This window comes from Diabrotica undecimpunctata, chromosome 7 (genome assembly GCF_040954645.1).
Source record: "Diabrotica undecimpunctata isolate CICGRU chromosome 7, icDiaUnde3, whole genome shotgun sequence".
In the NCBI taxonomy this organism is placed as follows: Eukaryota; Metazoa; Arthropoda; class Insecta; order Coleoptera; family Chrysomelidae; genus Diabrotica; species Diabrotica undecimpunctata.
In genome coordinates this window covers 21,807,450-21,825,358 of record NC_092809.1, presented here as the reverse complement: position 1 = coordinate 21,825,358, position 17,909 = coordinate 21,807,450, and positions in this window count along the sequence as shown.

Here is a 17,909-nt window from a genome sequence, read left to right as displayed (position 1 = left end):
ACGAGGTTTTAAAAAAAGTATATTGTCAAAAAGCAGAATGCTATTGAGATTAAACACGCAATAGAAGAAAATAAAAGTCTGAAAGTTTTACGCAGAAAAATGCAAATAGGGAGGAAAGACGTACAAAAGATAAAAATTCAGGATTAAATATATTTTTTGTGTATTTTAGTCTTAGTTTAGAAGTTTTAGCCACTTATTACATACACATATTAGTATTAATTCATTCAGGATTGTACAGAGAGGAACTTTTCACGCTCAAGGGTTCATCAAAGCGACTTCATTATAACACACAAGACATAAACCACGATTAGATAGGTGGGCAACAAATAGGTACACATACAAAGGAAATATCCATTTAAACCATCAAATTTTCCATTCACACCTTTAATTAAATTTTTTGTAGAAATACCAAAATCAAATTAAAATTTTTTTCTATTATCTTCACTAAATAGTACATTTAAGTTTAATGGCGTCTTTAAACCTTCTTTCTTCTTAGGGTGCCTGTCCGTTCCGAACGTTGGCGATCATTCTGGCTATGATGACTTTGTTGGTTGCTATACGAAATAGATGTGTTGAGGTTTTTCTATACCATGCTCTCAGTTTAGCAAGCCAGGATATTCTTCTTCGTCCTGGAGCCTTTTTTCCTTTAATTTTACCTTGCAAAATGCATTGGAGTAGCTTATATCTGCCTCGATTTCTTATTATATGTTCCAAGTACTGCAGCTTACGGCCCTTCACGAAATTGGCCAAATCCGCGGTTGTGTTCATCCTCCGCAGTACTTCTTCATTGGTGAATTTGTCTGTCCACGGTATCTTCAGGATCCTTCTGTGTAACCATAGCTCAAAACCTGCCTTTAATAATTCTTGAAGCAGCCACGTACTTGTATTGCCATGTAAGGGACAGTTAAAGAATATGTAATTTAGAATATTTAGATCAGCTATACTAGTTCCAGACTTACATCTGTCTGTTCGGAGAACTCCGATTTTATGTAGATGCTTCGGAAACCATCCATGATTTCCTTTTAATCTTTATAGGATGGTTGACATTGTATTTCTACTTAGTGCAAAAACTTTGTAAAATTGGTCCGCATCCACTGTTGGTTCCATCTAATCTCTGTCCGTTCCGTCTATCTCACTTAAATTTTTAATATGCTGTTTTACATTTGCAAGGAGATTACATGTGTTAAATTCTTCATTCAATATATGTGGGTGCTTCAGTAGATTTTTTGCTATTGAATCCGCAATATTATTATATAAGGAGGAAATATTGCCAATAACAGAAAATCGAGTTATTCTACAAACAAACTGTATTTGCTAGACGGGCATCATCATCATCATGCAATCTCTTCTGTCCACTGCTGGACATAGGTCTCTCCCATTTTTCGCCACTCTTCACGGTTCTGTGCTTCTTGCTGCCATTTCTTGGATATTCATCTAATGTCGTCCATCCAGCGTGTTGGTGGTCGTCCTTTGCTGCGTTTGTCTTCTCGTGGGCGCCAGTCAATTAGTTTTCTGGTCCATCTTGTGTCTTTCACGGGCAGGCAACAGAGATTACGTATGAGAAACTTTTAAAACAAGGGTCAGAAGAGATTCCGGCCATAACAGAAGATGAGATTATATCAGCTTTGAAAGGGATAAAAAATAACAAGGCATCAGGTAAGGATGGCATCGTAATAGAGGTAATAAAAGTAGGAGATTAAGAACTTCAAGCTTGTAGTAAAAACTGAGAATATTATGAGAATAAGGAGTGACGTGATTAGAACAGAATGTAATGTACAGGGTATAAATAAGTCGACACTAAATAGAAAAAAAAAAGAATGGAACAATCACGTCAGTAGAATGGCGAACACAAGTGTCGTTAAAAGCTCTCTTCAATCTTGACCCCCCGGAGGGAGTGTAGTGGCCATCGTGATGTCATGTATTGTCAGTCTCTAAAGATCTCTCTCTCTCTGGTCATTTCTTTTAACTCGTGCATAAATCTTTTGCATATTCCTGTAATTTGATCGATCCACCTTATTAATGATCTTTCTCGTGATCTTTGGTCTTCTACCTTTCCTTTGATAATAGGTCTTTCCATGTTTTCTGTGCCTGCCTTCATAATATGTCCAAAGTATTTTAATTGTTGAAGATGTACTATGCTGGAAAGCTGTTTGCTGACCTTTAGCTCATTTACAATTGAATTATTTGTCCTGTGGTCGGTCCACAGAATTCATAACATTCTTCTCCAACAAAACATTTCAGTGGCGTCTATATTTCTTCTTTTCGCTTATCGTAGTGTCCAATATTCACATCCGTATGTCAATATTGGGAATATTAAGCAGTTGATCAACCTCATTTTTAGAATTCGTGAAATTTAAGAGTCCTCTTTCATTGTTATTTATCAGCCTTACATCTTCGTTTTATTTCTTTGTTGAGGTCTCTCAAACTAGTTTTTTCCCTTTCACTATGTACACCACTTTGACAAAGATTTCTTTTGTTCTCAATTATTTTAAGAGTTTCATATGTTATCCAGTGTTTCTGTTTCACAGGATTATTTACCTTTGGGCGATCAATTGGTGTTGTTATAAAATGTTTAATACTCTCCTATATTTTTTGTGATATACCATTACCAATAGAGGGCATACATTTTTGCTCTTCTTGTAGAAGGTCGCCCTTCTTTCTTAGTTCTATCCTCTTTGTCTCTCTCAGTTTGTTGGACGCCTTAAGTGTGAGCTTTACTTAAGTTACGAGGAGAGTATGATCTAATCCACATATCGCCCCTGAGTATTATCTGACTGTTTGGATTGATAATCTCCAGCGAATATTAGTGAGGATGTTGTCAATTTGATTTCTAGACCTATCTCCAGGACTTTTTCAGGTATGAAGTCAGCGTACTCGATATAACTCTATAAACTCGATTAAGCGATCTCCTCTTTCGTTTGTATGACCTACGCCGAATTTTCCCAGTACATTTTTTAGCTCATCATTCTGTGTAATGTTGCTGACTTTTGCATTAAAGTCAACGCATAAAAAAGTTAGCTCTTTAGTTGGAATGTTGACAATTGTTGTTTCCAATTTTTCGTAGAATTCTTCGACTTTTATGTCGTCTGCTGTGCTGATTGGTGCATAAACTTGTATTATATTGAGTTTATGTGATTCGCCTTCCAGTTTTCCGCCCACAGCTTCAGAACACCTGTATAGTTCTGTGAAGTAAATATAATTGCCGTTATGTGTTCTAAAATGGCTTTCTCCTAACCAATGTGTTTCAGCTAGTTCAGACGTTTCAATGTTATACCTTGCCAGCTCTATTTCAATAATTGACAGATTACCTGTGATTGTGTTTAGCCTTTGTACGTTCCATGTACCGACATTAATTAACTTTCTGAGTTTTAATTTTTGTGGACCAGTAGCTGAATTTCCACACGATGCCTGATCACTAACATTCGCGTATCCAGTGGACAATTTCGCACTCCTTGACCCGGGTACAAGGTAGCGCCAGTCGTCAACCGGACTGCAAGACAACATCCAAGGCATTTTCTTGGAAATAATAATGCAATGGATTCCATTACAACCATTCTGCTAATACAGCTCCGCTTGTGAAAATCCAATAATAAGCCGGACCAGGATAATTTCTTATGTGCCTTATCTTGATACTGCCGGTCGATGCTGCCCTTCGTCAGGAATATTTAACAACCTCCCGGTCAAAGTGTGGGGAGGGATCGGATATATGGGGATTAGATGGAGTACAGGATTGGGACTTATTTTCTCCTAGGTTAGAGATTAAGAGAGAAACAGTAGCTGGCGGAGGGGTTGGTTGCTAAGCCCTGAAGTAGTCTGTCCTTTACTGAAAACTGTAAAAGAGTACTACCTGCTACCCCTTAGTCTGAATCGATAAAATAACAAGGGATAAATAACAAGTGGTTGAAGAAGTATCAATCGACCGCGTAATAGGTAGACTAACCATCTTTCATAGAGGCAACAACCAGCCAATGAATAAGCAGAATTGCTTATAAAGAGGAAGAAGAGAAATTGATAAAAGGTGATGAAAAGCTCTTAAGGGTGAATGCACTCTTTTTTTTATAAAAAAAAGACAGAAAAGACAGATCAGAAAGAAACTGATTTTTTATTTATATATTAGTGCTACAAAAATGGCTGGCTTCTACAGGAGAATCGCCCTATCTTTTAATAATTTGTCCTAGCACCAGGTCTACTGGTCCTAGATTTCCTAGGACCAAGTCTACCCCTAGGACCAGTAAAATAACAAGACCATGGACATTGGGTTCAGGAAAATAAAAAATAATTCTATGCAGTGACGAGGCCTTGATTTGTTTATAGGTTTATGAGGATGAAGAGGAGTTCGTTGAGGAAATGATGAATTGCGTGAAAGTCATTTTTGCCTAGTACGTCAGACAGGACTTAACCGAGAATTTTATACGGGAACAGGTCTCTGTTAGTATATTATTGAAATATAAAATTTAATAACTCAATAATAGTTTCCCTTTGTTTTAAAAATTTAATATTTTGTTTTATTTTCTCATTAGTATCCGTAATATTTTATTCTCTTGCTAACTTATTTTTGGCTCGCATGTTTGATACTACAAAAAAATGTAACTAACGCTGGCGCTTTTATAATTGCTTTCGGAATGTGTAAATTACATGAAATATTCTAGTAATAAAACGCATTGTGGAAATTCCATAAATTTTGTAGCTTTTCCCGATTAAATTCTTTTATATAAAACATATTCATTTGAATGCAGGTCGTGATGAATTTTAATTTCTCTTAAATTTTAGTTTAATAGAATGTTCTCACTATTTTTTTAATTTTGAAATATTTGATTAAAAATTTCTTTTGATTAAATTTCCGCACCAAAATACCGTACCACTGATAATTTTAAAAAATATTCGGAAATAATGAATTTTTTATTATACTCAGGGTATTATATTTTAACAATTAATATAATAATTAATATAACTGGTAGATACAATCTCAGTCAATGATATTTCCAAAGCAAAGTTTTATGATTGACCTCACTAACAGAACTACCAACTTATCTAATTCACAAGGTTGTCTCAGATATTTGGAAAAATTAGAAAACAATATGTCTAGAAAAAATTTCTACAGTCTTTGTTAGGATATTTATAAAATGAACGCTAGATATAACTTCGCCTGTATACCTGCTAGGTGAATTGAGTAGTTTGGCTGTTATGTTGCCCATCTCAAGCCCGGATAAAGGAGGAGGGGGAGGATTAACAACCTCGTAAAGAGACCAAGGCTCAGCTGCCTCCGGCTAATAGCACCATAGATCTCCAGGTAGGAAGTTGAGGCAATGTACCAGTAATCTACCGCTTATAAAAAACTAATACTACTAATAGACTCTATTAATATAAAGTCTTTAGTAGTATACTACTAAAGACCCAAAGTTACTAATAAGTCTAAAGAAGTCTCGGAACAAGGTACGGAATAAACAATAAGTGAAATTTGCAACGAAAACGGATAATGCAATTAGGAACATGGAATATACAGGGAATCAGTAGGTGATTATATTCATGTACAACGGAGTACCGAAAGAACGATGGATTTATAACTGACTGGGAAACGATTGATAAAACCTTATCAAAATTCACTTCAACTGGATGCGAAAGAAGTTATTGGTGCTCATGCCTCATCAGACTATCTACCGAATAATGCAAAAGCCCTATTTTTTACAAAGTTAAACAACGTAATCGGTGAAATCTGCAACACACATGAAATATTGCTATTAGGAGATTTAAATAGCAGAACTGGACGAAAAATGAATAGTAAAACGTTAGGTTTTCAAGACAACCTTAACAACATCATATACTGACAGATGGACAAGAATATGAAAGAATAGAAGACCCAAAGTATAATTTAGATAGTCTTCTGCAAGATACTGTGCGCTTTCGGTACCAGAAAAGACTAGATGAAAATCTTAAAAGAATCTAAATCAATCATTCTAGGAAATTTTTACTAATATAATCAAAAGTATTCATGAAGCAACAAAAGAAGCACTGGATAAAAATATAAACAAAAAAGCAAGAATTAATGGTGGACAGACAACACCGAATAACTAATCGAAGAAAAAATACATTGTACTTGAAATGGCTCAACTCAAAATAAAAAAAAAAGACAGATGGAAATAAATCGAAAAGAAGAATGATGTTAGACAAACAGTTACAGCGGAGAAAAAAAATTGTGGGATAAAAATGTCAGGAAAGGAAAAGGAAATCAAAACCTATATAGGGGGACGCAGAAACAGAAGCGTAGACATTTATAAAGTCACCACAATAGAAAGAAAAGAGAAAATTCATGTACTCTCAGACAAAAAGTTGAGATTAATCCATTTTTTATATAAACTCGAAATAGTAGCACTACAAGAAACGAAACAAAAAACTCAATGGAAATAAATGACTATTTATTTTTTAATAGCGGAGAAGAAAATAGAATCTTAGGCACAGCCTTTGGGGCACACCAACTGAAGAGAAAAACATAGAAATAAAGGAAGACTTCTATAATCGAATAGATACAGTATTCGAAAATATTCCCAAATATGTTGTGAAAATAATGCTAGGTGATGCTAATGCAAAAATAAGAAAAGGAGAAAGATACGTACCAACCATACGTGCCAACCAAAATAATCACTTCCTAACAGATTTCGCAAAAGAAAGAAATATGAACATAGAGACGATCAGATGGAAACACAGTAAATCAAAACGATTATGTGCTCGTCGAAAAGGACAAGGAAAAATGTATAAAAAACATAAAAACGTACAGAGGAACAGATTCAGACCCAGATCAGTATAGTCGGAATACAAATAAAGCAGTTTATACCAGTTCTTGAAAATCAACGAAAAAAAAAAAGTACAAATCAACTAAATGTATTAAACTACTGTCAGAAAAAGAACAAAGTAAATACAAAAGAATAGTCACTAAAGAATTCGATACTATTGCAGAAAATGAAAACATTGAACAAACATAGTGTTACGATAAATATATGATTCATATTTAACTGTCAACATCTTTTTCTAACAAGTATTTTTTAGCAGGTAATACATAAACGGGTTCCCTCTTATACCTGCGATTGAAATTCTTCAGAAAAGGGTCAAATAAATTCGTTGGTGACTGAAGATCAAAGAAGCTTCGAGACAATTTAAGGGTCAACACAGGTCAACATCCATGTGCTTCGAGAGATTCCAGGCTAACGGCTTTTTGATATATATAGCGGAATTTTAATTGTTGAAGGCAGTCTGAAAATAATATCGCGGCGAGTTTTCGAATTGTAACGCGGAAATAAATATTGTAAATAAATAATATAAATTAAAGTAGTTGTGATAAGTGTAAGAATATTGTATATATAAATTAAATAAAGACTTTAATACACTAACTGTTAGAATATTTTAATAATAAATAAAGTTAATAAATTAGACTAATAAACTCAGTACAATAGGATAGATGCAAATAAAAGTATGTATGACCAAAGCAGCGCAAGCCAATAATAGAAATATAAAAGATAAAAATAAAAAATGGTTCAGTGAGGAATGTAAAATAGAACTAGATGATCGAAATAAATTAAGATTCAAAATGCTGAAAGAAAAAACAGCAGAGATAGAGAGAAAATACAACGAACAAAGGACACGAACTAAAACAATCATAATGTCGAAGAAAATATAATAAAGGTAAATTGTCTTTAGTTTAAAGAAAATCTGTAGACTACAAAAGCAAAAATGAAAGAAATTTAGTAAGTGTCAAGGAAATACTGAACAGATTGAAAGAATACTTCTCAGAGCTTATAAATGAAATACTCACAACAGAATGTCACCTTGGGGGAACAATTAAGGGTCTAACCACCTTCTGTTATCCCCGGGTGCTCTGTAGAGGGCTTCGGAGTAAACGTCGAGAGCTAATCTACTTAAGTCCATTTTCGGGTTATGGACTTGGGAAATATTTATCTTCGGTGTCTTGCCTTGAAAAAGGCTAGATATTTCTTACTTGACAATTTCTTCGTCGAAATAAAAACACCAAGTTAAGTTGAAACAATTCTCAGCCACAGAGTATGGAAAATAAATGCAGGAAGCAGAGCTCCGAGAGCACCAAGCTCTCGGAGAGCCCGTGAGGGACTGACCTGGCTGACCTGAAAATCGCCAATATTTATATGTGCTGTTCGAGCGATAAATAGGGATTTCCAGGTCAAGAGCCAATGGGAAAATTCGAGGCGGGGCGATGAGGGGATTATGAAGAAGAAGAAGAACTGAAGAAAAATAGATCAAAAACGGACAAAAGAAAGACTGCCTATTGAAAAAGAAATAATAGAGAAACTAAAGAAAAATAAAAAATAAGAGCTTAGGAAAAAATAAAGTTATAGCTGAAATGTTCAAATATGGGGGACCGGTACTAATTAGGCATTTGAAAAAGTTGCTGAACGAAATATGGAAACAAGAACACATACCGAAATAACAGACCGAAGCCACACTGTACCGATTTAAAAAAAGACGACAAACGTTATGCCATAATAACAGGAGAATAGTGGTACTATTCCCTATATGTGGTGGTATATAAAATACTTGCAATACATTCAGAACATAAAACATTTGAAAACCAAGTACAATGATATCCTGCACCAACACGGCAACGCAGAGAATTCTCTATGGAACCGGCACTGCACCGTCTCGTACAGAGGGTGCAGTAAATTCTGGAAAACCAAGAGGTGGTACAGGGTGAATTTCTCGATATAGAGGAAGCATTAAACAACACTTTCTACGAAGCTATTACAAGGACGATTCGTCGAAAAGAAATAGACAAAACGAGATGCAGGTAGAATTTATGCTGAGGAGCCGTGAAATATACCTAACTTTGCTAAATAATACAGTGTCAGCGCAGATATCCAGAGAAATCTGGTCATGGATAAGCAAATAGCTAATTTAGTAACAACAAATCTTATGTCCTGGGCTATGCGCGTTACCTGGATGTATTAGCCTACGGCAATTTTATGGTATAGTCAGTGATATAATGTAGTTACAGAATGGATTTCAAATATAAGGAGCATAAGCCTCCAGAAGACAAAAATCATGAAATTTAGCAGAACAAGAAATTAACAGGAATTAGATCCTATAAGCTTCAGTGGTACAAATATAAACTTGTTGGTATGATAATGTACCTTGGAGTAATACTAGACTTAGGGGCTACTTGGAACAGCAAATAGAACGAGTAACCAAGAGAGCGGTGACAACGTTAATGGTAGCCAGATGCCTCATGACAAATGTGGTGTTTAAAACAAGACATGTTATATTAAATTTATAATATATTGGTAAATTCAAAAATTACATAGGCATTAGTAGTATGGTGGCCAAAGAACAAAAAGTGCCATAAGGTGTATAGACTTGCTCGCTTTCACATTACAGGGGCTCTAAAAGGCACATCGATAGCAGCTATGGAGATCCTATGAAACCTCTTTTCACTGCACATCATTATAAGTGGGAGGAAAGAATGGGATATTATAGACTGAGCAACGATATGTTTAGATTAGGACATACTAACATCATAAATGAAATCAGAAATACAGAATATATAATGATTTCTGACCACGTATGCGCATACCAACACAAATAAGCACGTTTTCAATGTAATATTATAAATGCATATTAATATTATTGGTGTCTTGGTTCAATAACAAGGCTATCCTGGCTAGGCAACCTAAGTAAATGGTTTTTTTTAATTAACGGTTTTTAGTAATTTGTCACTGTTCACGGTAATAAGGTATAAATTGAAATTTAATAATTAAGGCAAAAGTTTGAAACTGAAAATTGAAAGTTTGCTACAAAGTTTACGGGACTGAATTAAAAAATTAATATATATATTAGCCTTATATATGGATGGATTTTAGCGGAAGAAAATTATTTCAAACTTTCAGTATTTTGAGATTATAGTAATTTCAATGATTGATCTTATTCCTAAATTAATGTTACCACAAAGGAACAATATCATCAACTAAAACTTATATAAAAAATATTAATATAAAAGGGATATTATTTAAAAAAAAAAATAACCAGAAAAAAATAGTTATTACAGATATGGCTAGAGCAATAACGGAGGTGTTACATTGATAAACATTTTTTTGCAATATGTAATACATATCAGTATCGGCTCGTGAGTTTTACAATACTGAATGCTATAACTGTAAAAACCGCCTTACAGGAACTCTCCCTTTTACCGCATGCTTGCATTGACAACTGATGTAGACTAGCTTTTGTAATTACTTTTGTTATTATTAGAATTATTATTATTAAAACAACTTTATAAAAACAGAGTTAAATATAAAATTAACGTCAGTATACAGTTAAAATTTTTAAAATTCAACAAAAAATGCAAGCATACCACCGCTATTTTTTTTATTTATTTCAAAAATACAAAATCTACAAATATAACAACTTTTTTAAAACGAGAGTCTTTTCATTATTGTACTTATAATTTGTCGGAATATTAATTGCACAATATAACAATTAACAAGGAATCGTTTAAAATACTTAATTTCATTTTTTCATTCTTCCGCATTTTCAGAAACACATTTTAAAAATTTACGCTGCACCTGCTCTATAAGTTGGATATTGTACATCATAAAAAGGTGACCAAATGACAGAGGCATAATCCAGTTTACAGCGTACAAAAGTGTAATAAAGTAATTTAATTACCTTAATATTAGTGAGATTTCGACTATTTCTAATTATGAATCCATAAGATTTAAGTGCTTCTTTCACCTTTAAATTTACATGTTCAACAAAGGTGAGTTTATAATCAAATGTAACTCCAAGGTCTTTAATTTTATTTAAATGTTCAAGTTCATTGCCATTGATAATATAAGGATGGTATAAATTAGACTGTTTCCTAGAATAACTAACTACTTTGCACTTACTGGCATTAAGATTCAAATGATTTGCATTACACCATTCATGTACACGATTCAGTTCACTCTGCAAAAAATGGCAATCATTAAGGTCACTTATCAATGAATAAATCTTTAAATCATCGGCATAACATAAACATGGTGCAGAAATTGATTCACACAGATCGTTAATAAATAACAAGAACAATAATGGACCTAGATTAGAACCTTGTGGAACCCCTGAAGAAGCTAGGTACTTTTCCGATTTGTAACCATTATAAGCAACAAACTGCGTTCTATTTGACAGGTAAGACCTCATAAAAGTCACGGCATCCTCAGAAAGACCAAAGAGACACAATTTAGAAAGTAATACGCCGTGGTGAATTCTGTCGAACGCCTTCGTAAAGTCAGTATATATGACGTCAACTTGACTTCTATTATCTAGGGCCGCTGAGATATATTGTGTGACCATTAATAAGTTTGTTACAGTGGACCGGTTGGAGACAAAACCATGTTGATATTGAGACAGCTGATTACGAGTGCGTGATACGATTATACAAAACTATTTCAAAGACTTTCGATAGATTGCAAATAATGGAAATTGGTCTGTAGCTTTCTACCTGACCCTTTTCACCAGTTTTGAATATTGGGCACACTTTTGACTCCTTCCAGAGACTCGGATATTCCTTGTTAAGAAGACATAAATTAAAAATTTTTAATAGTGGCACAGTTAAGGCACCTATGCAATCCTTAACCAAAAAGGATGGAATATTATCAGGTCCACACGTCATTTTGTCTTTCAATTTCTTACTATACTCTGTTTTTTAACCAGGAGGAGTAAACTAAAAAGACAGATTCACACCCAAGAAAGTTACTAGAAAAGTCACCAAATACATCTTCTTTCTTTGTTGATTATCTCGGCCTTGCGGTAATCCAGTAATCAGTATCGGACATCTTCACACGTTGATTCTAACATAACTTTGATTGTTTATGTTTGAATAATAATTTTTCGAATTAACTTCCAATATATATTATTTAGTATTTCTAATTACAATAAAAAAATGTTGGACTGTTATGAAGAAGTTGAATAATTTTTAGAGTTTATTTATCACATTGTAGAAGAAAATCGTCCGGAACGTATACGAAAGCGATATATTCGTGATAAAATGATATCTAAAATTAAATGGAATTTTACAATAATATTACTGTTCCAGTCTGCTTATATTCTAATAAAATTAGAATATAAATTAAAATTTACAAGCTAAAGTAAGTTTAGTACTAGTACTTTAGTAAGTCTTGATTTTAACAATAACTATTCTGCAAAACTAACCTGTTGCCTGTTTTATTTTTGCTACCGTGGCTGTTATTTTTATTCCAGAATTATCAATTTTGATTTGTTTATACATTATTACACATGATTTAAGTGGAGAGGAATAATTACCACTAGTACTTGGCATCGAATCCATATTTTTATCGCTTAACACTAATATATCGCTAAATAGTTCTAAAAAGAACTGTTTTTTATATAAATACAAACGAAATATCTAAAAATGTAAGGAATAATGCAGAAAACACAAAAAATTGTCGATATAAATTTTGAATTTTAAAATTTCACAAATGTCGTTAGTGTCAAAATGTCATAATTTAGTGGAGTAAACTTGCCTGCGGTTGGACCAATTACAAACAAGCATTACGGCGCGGAAAATTTGAATTACTCCGCGGCGCGGAAAATCATGGATTTTCATCCCATCAGCTAGAAAACTCGATAAGTAGTCTTAATAATATTAATCATTTAAAAACCGATAAACAAATTAACTCATTAACTTCTAATGAGCCAGAAAAAAGCAGACCTGTATATTTATATGATAAAACTGATTTAGGGCCATTTCACATTTTTATTGAAAACAATGATAGAAATTTTACAGGCAAATTAAATGCAGTTAAAATAGGTGAAATATTATTTACTGTACACCCAGAAATTGATAATTATATTAAAAAAATTGATTCAATTGGACGCAATCGGATTAGGATAACATTTAAAAACTATGCTAGTGCAAATACCTTAATTACTTCTAAATTGCTTATTCAAAAAAATCTAATTGCATATATTCCGAAATTTCAATTATTTAAATTAGGTGTAGTTAGGGATATAGAATCAGATATATCGGAAGAATATCTCAAAGATAAAATAAAAGAATTTGATCACCATTGTAAATTCTCGGTGGATTATGTAAAAAGAATAAAGAGAAAAATAGTAACAGATGATAAAGTAGTTTTTAAACCTACAAAATCGGTCATTGTTTCATTCAAATGTCAAAGTATACCAAAATATATCGTAATTAATCATGTTTTACATAATGTAGAAAAATACCAACAAAAAGTAATTATTTGCTACAACTGTTATAGGTATGGACACATGAGTAAGCAGTGTAAAAGCAATCCTAGATGTCTTAAATGTCATGAGTCTCACCCTTCCGATTCTTGTTCTTTATCATCCTTTAATAAAAAATGTCTCTCCTGTGAAGGTGAACACTTCACTAATGAATGGGAGATATGTCCAGAATTCGACCGTCAAAAAAAAATAAAACATTACATGTCTGAAAACAGCTTGTCTTTCAAAGAAACGCTTAAATTATTTCCTAAAGTAACCTATGCATCGATAACAGCTAATAATTCCTCAATAAATTCACATCAAATTCCAATTATGGACGCTCCATCCTTTTCATATTCCTCTACTCAATTGTCCACACCCCCCTCAACCCCCAATCAGCTCACCCTCCCTACAGTTTCAAACAGATATACAATAATAAAACCTCCAAAATCCAAACGACCCCTTCCTTCCTCGCAAGACCCAATAGAAATAGAACATCAAAAAATAATAAAGTTAAACCCCATGTCCACCAGACCTGGCGGCATTTTCAATTCATCTTCTTATCAATCTACATTTAATACAGAACAAGGATCCAAAATACATGAATCTCCTAAAGAATTAACAGAACTAATATCAAATATAGTTATAAGTATTATTTCTAATATGAATCACAAAAATTTTGAAATCCCAGAAAAATCAGTTTTAATAAATTTAATTCAAACAGTTTTAAGTTCTCTCTCATATAATAATGAATAGTTTGGTAATTTGTCAATGGAATTGTAGATCGGCTAACTCTAATAGAGAAAATCTTCTCCACCTACTAGAAGACCAGAAAGTTGATATCGCATTATTATCAGAAACTAGATTTAAACCAGAAAAATATATTAACTTCCACGGATATAATATTGTCAGAGACGACCGCTTTTCAGCAACTGTCGGTGGTGGCTCGGCAATTTTAATAAACTCAAATCTGTATTATGAGGAAGTCACCATGAAAGTCGAATTATTAAACGTCAATAAAGTAGCCATTAAAATTAAGTTTAAATCATTTACTGTCACATTTGTATCGATGTATGTTCCCCCAGGAGAAAAGTTATCGTTACAACAGTGGAACAATTTCATAACATCTATAGAAAGACCGTTCATAATAGGAGGCGACTTCAATGCTCATCACATTGCCTGGGGCTTGGACAATCATACAGATATAAAAGGCAAAATCTTAATGGACTGTATAGATGATAATAATTTGATATACAAAAATGATGGCTCTCCTACTTTCTTTAGGAACTTTTCGAAATCAGCAATAGATCTGACCATTTGTACTCCTGACTTAAGTCATCTGATCACTTGGAAAACACTTCAAGACCTATTCGGTTCAGACCATGCACCTATAAGGGTCGAATTAGAGGATCAACCAACTCACATATATAACCCGTATTCACAAAAGTGGAATTTAAAGAAAGCCGACTGGAAATTATATGAACAATTTTCGGAAGATATCTTCTCTCAATCTGAAGATATAAATTCATATGAAAAATTTTTGCACACTATAAATACAACTGCATCCTACTGCATCCCCAAATTTAAAATAAAAAAACCAACTTCCAGAGGAAAATACTGGTGGGATTTAGAATGTGAGGAAGCAGTCAGAAGAAGACGGGAAAGTTTTTGTATATTCAAAGATCATCCAAACCAAGAAAACCTACTTAAGTATAAAAAAGATGATGCCCACGTGAAGAAGATTACTAAACAAGCTAAAAGAAATAGCTGGAGAGATTATGTCAGGTCCTTAAATAGGTCGGTCCCTATTAAAGATGTATGGTCAAAAGTTAATAGACTAAAAAATAGAAAAACTAAGAACAAAGTTCCTATAACACTATCGGAAGCTTCATGGATAGAAGATTTCCACCAAAAAATCACTCCACTGTCTGCAGAATTAGTAATTCCTGACCTACAAGTGAATGCGCAATACGACTATCCAGAACAAATCCGCTTCTTAATCAAACCATTTTCTGGCACTGAACTTTACTTTTCGTTAAAGAAAAATTCAAATTCAGCACCAGGTGCTGATGAAATCCATTACTCGATGCTATCAAATCTTTCAAAAATTGGTAAGACTGTGCTTCTGAATATATACAATGAAATTTGGTCACGCCGCATAAAGATTCCTGACGATTGGCACGTTTATACTATTCTCCCGATCTTAAAACCCGGAAAATCGTTAAATAATTGTGATTCTTACCGTCCAATAGGACTGGCTTCATGTATACTTAAAACATATGAGAGATTAATTAAAAACCGTTTGGAATTTTGGGTAGAAAAGAACGACCTATTACCAAAAACTCAGTTTGGTTTTAGAAAAGGTAAATCCACACAAGAAAGCCTGAGTCACTTATTGATAGACATTTATGGTGCTTTTACTTATAAGAAAGCAGTTAGTGCTTTGTTTTTAGATATAAAAGGGGCTTATGACAATGTTAATCTCCACATTCTATATGCGAAAATGTTGGAAATAGGAATACCTGAAACTGTAACATGGAATATCATTAATTTGTATGTTAATCGATCAGTACACGTTAGATTAAATGGAGATAAGTCTAACACACGGTACACATCTTTGGGACTACCACAAGGTAGCATCTTGAGTCCTCTATTATATATTCTGTATACTGCTGATTTAGAAAATAAACTTCCTCAACATATAAAAATCTTACAGTATGCTGATGATGTTGCAATTTATGTAGAAAATAAGTCAATAGATAAATGTAATGAGCACCTTAAATCAGGATTGAATATTATAGAAAAATGGGCGACGGATAAGAATTTAACAATCTCGGAGAGTAAATCAACCATTGTTACTTTTACAAGAAAACGATATTCTCCTCCAAACCACCTACAATTTGATAATTATAAAATTCATTATAAAACTTCAATAAAATTTCTTGGCGTATTCTTAGACTCAAAATTAAATTGGAAAGAACACACAAATTATATATTGCGAAGAACGGAAAACGCAATGAATATCATCAAGACTGTAAGTGTCAGTAATTGGGGAGCTGACCCAAACATCTCAATATTACTGTACAGAAATTTAATGAGATCGATCCTAGATTACGGATCTATATTTTATGGCTCAGCATCAAACGCTGTACTCCAAAAAATCGAAAGTATAAAAAATAAAGCACTTAGGTTAAGCACTGGTTATCTTCGTAGTACTCCCATATTAGTCATGGAATGTGAGCTTAATGAACCTCCACTTTCATTACGCAGAGAATTCTTAGGTGAGAAATTTATAGTTAAAGTGGCAGTTAACAATAAACTGTTGTTGAGTAAAATTGTACAACTAACCACTACATACCTAACTCATCATTACTGGGAAAAAAAGAAGCAGCTTTTAGTTGTGGAAAGTTTTCTCAACGTTTCTAGTTACATTGACGACATACACCAAATGGAACAAACCCCATCTCGAAAATTAAACTATGAAGATTATTTATCTCCATTTAACTGCCATTTAAGTAATATTCTTGCCACAGATTTTCTTACTAAAATAGATCACCTTCAGTATGTACAACATCATTGGGGGAGTTATCAAAAATTATATACAGATGGTTCAAAAATGGACGGCAAAGTTGGATATGCTATATTCTACCCCCAAAAAAGTATAAAGATAAACAACAGATTACCTGACAAAATGACAACTTTTACAGCTGAACTCGTAGCAGTCAAAGAAGCCTTCCAAATATGTATGAATCAAAAAGAACTAAACTATGTTATATTTACAGACTGCCAAAGCATTGTACATAAACTGAAATATAATTTACATAATTTTGAAGAAAATTATATCATCAGTGACATCATAGCTCTGAATAGTGAAGCTTTTAAATCGGGCAAAAATATCATATTGTGCTGGATAAAAGCACACATTGGTATAAAAAACAACGAAATAGTAGATGATCTGGCTAAAAAAGCAACAATGAAAGAATCCACTCTTCAAACCTATCAACTTCCTATGGGTGATTTAATATCTGTAATCAGATCTCTTAAACGCACAAAATGGCAGGGACACTACAACAATTCAGACAAAGGCAAATTTTATAAAAGAATCCAACCCACAATTTCCGTCAAGACATGGTTTAAACAAGTTTCCAACAGAGGCTTCATCAAAACTATTTGTAGAATAAGAAGCAATCACTGTATGACTCCAGTATACAAAAGCAAAATAGGACTGACAAATAATAATGAATGTATATGTGGGGAGCTAGCTGATCTACAACATATGCTATTAGAATGTCCTTTACATTTTATTGAAATATCAAATTTTTTTACCAAGCTAGTTCAACTTAATGTTCAATTACCTTCTAATCTAACACATCTTTTGGAGTCAAAGAATCTAGATGTATATAAAATTTTATATGGTCATATTAATTGTTTAAAATTAAAGCTCTGACAAAAAAAAAACAATAAAAAAAAATAATAAAGAATAAAAAAAATGGAGAACAAAATAAAAAAAAAATAAAATAAAAAAAAGTTACTAAGAAGATCTAAACCTCCGAGGTGTCGAATCGGGTTTATGTCTTAGCGTAGTAATAAAAAAAAAATAAAACAAAATAAAAAAAAAAATTAAAAAAAAAGTAAACAAAAAAAAAAGAAAAATAAAAAAAAAA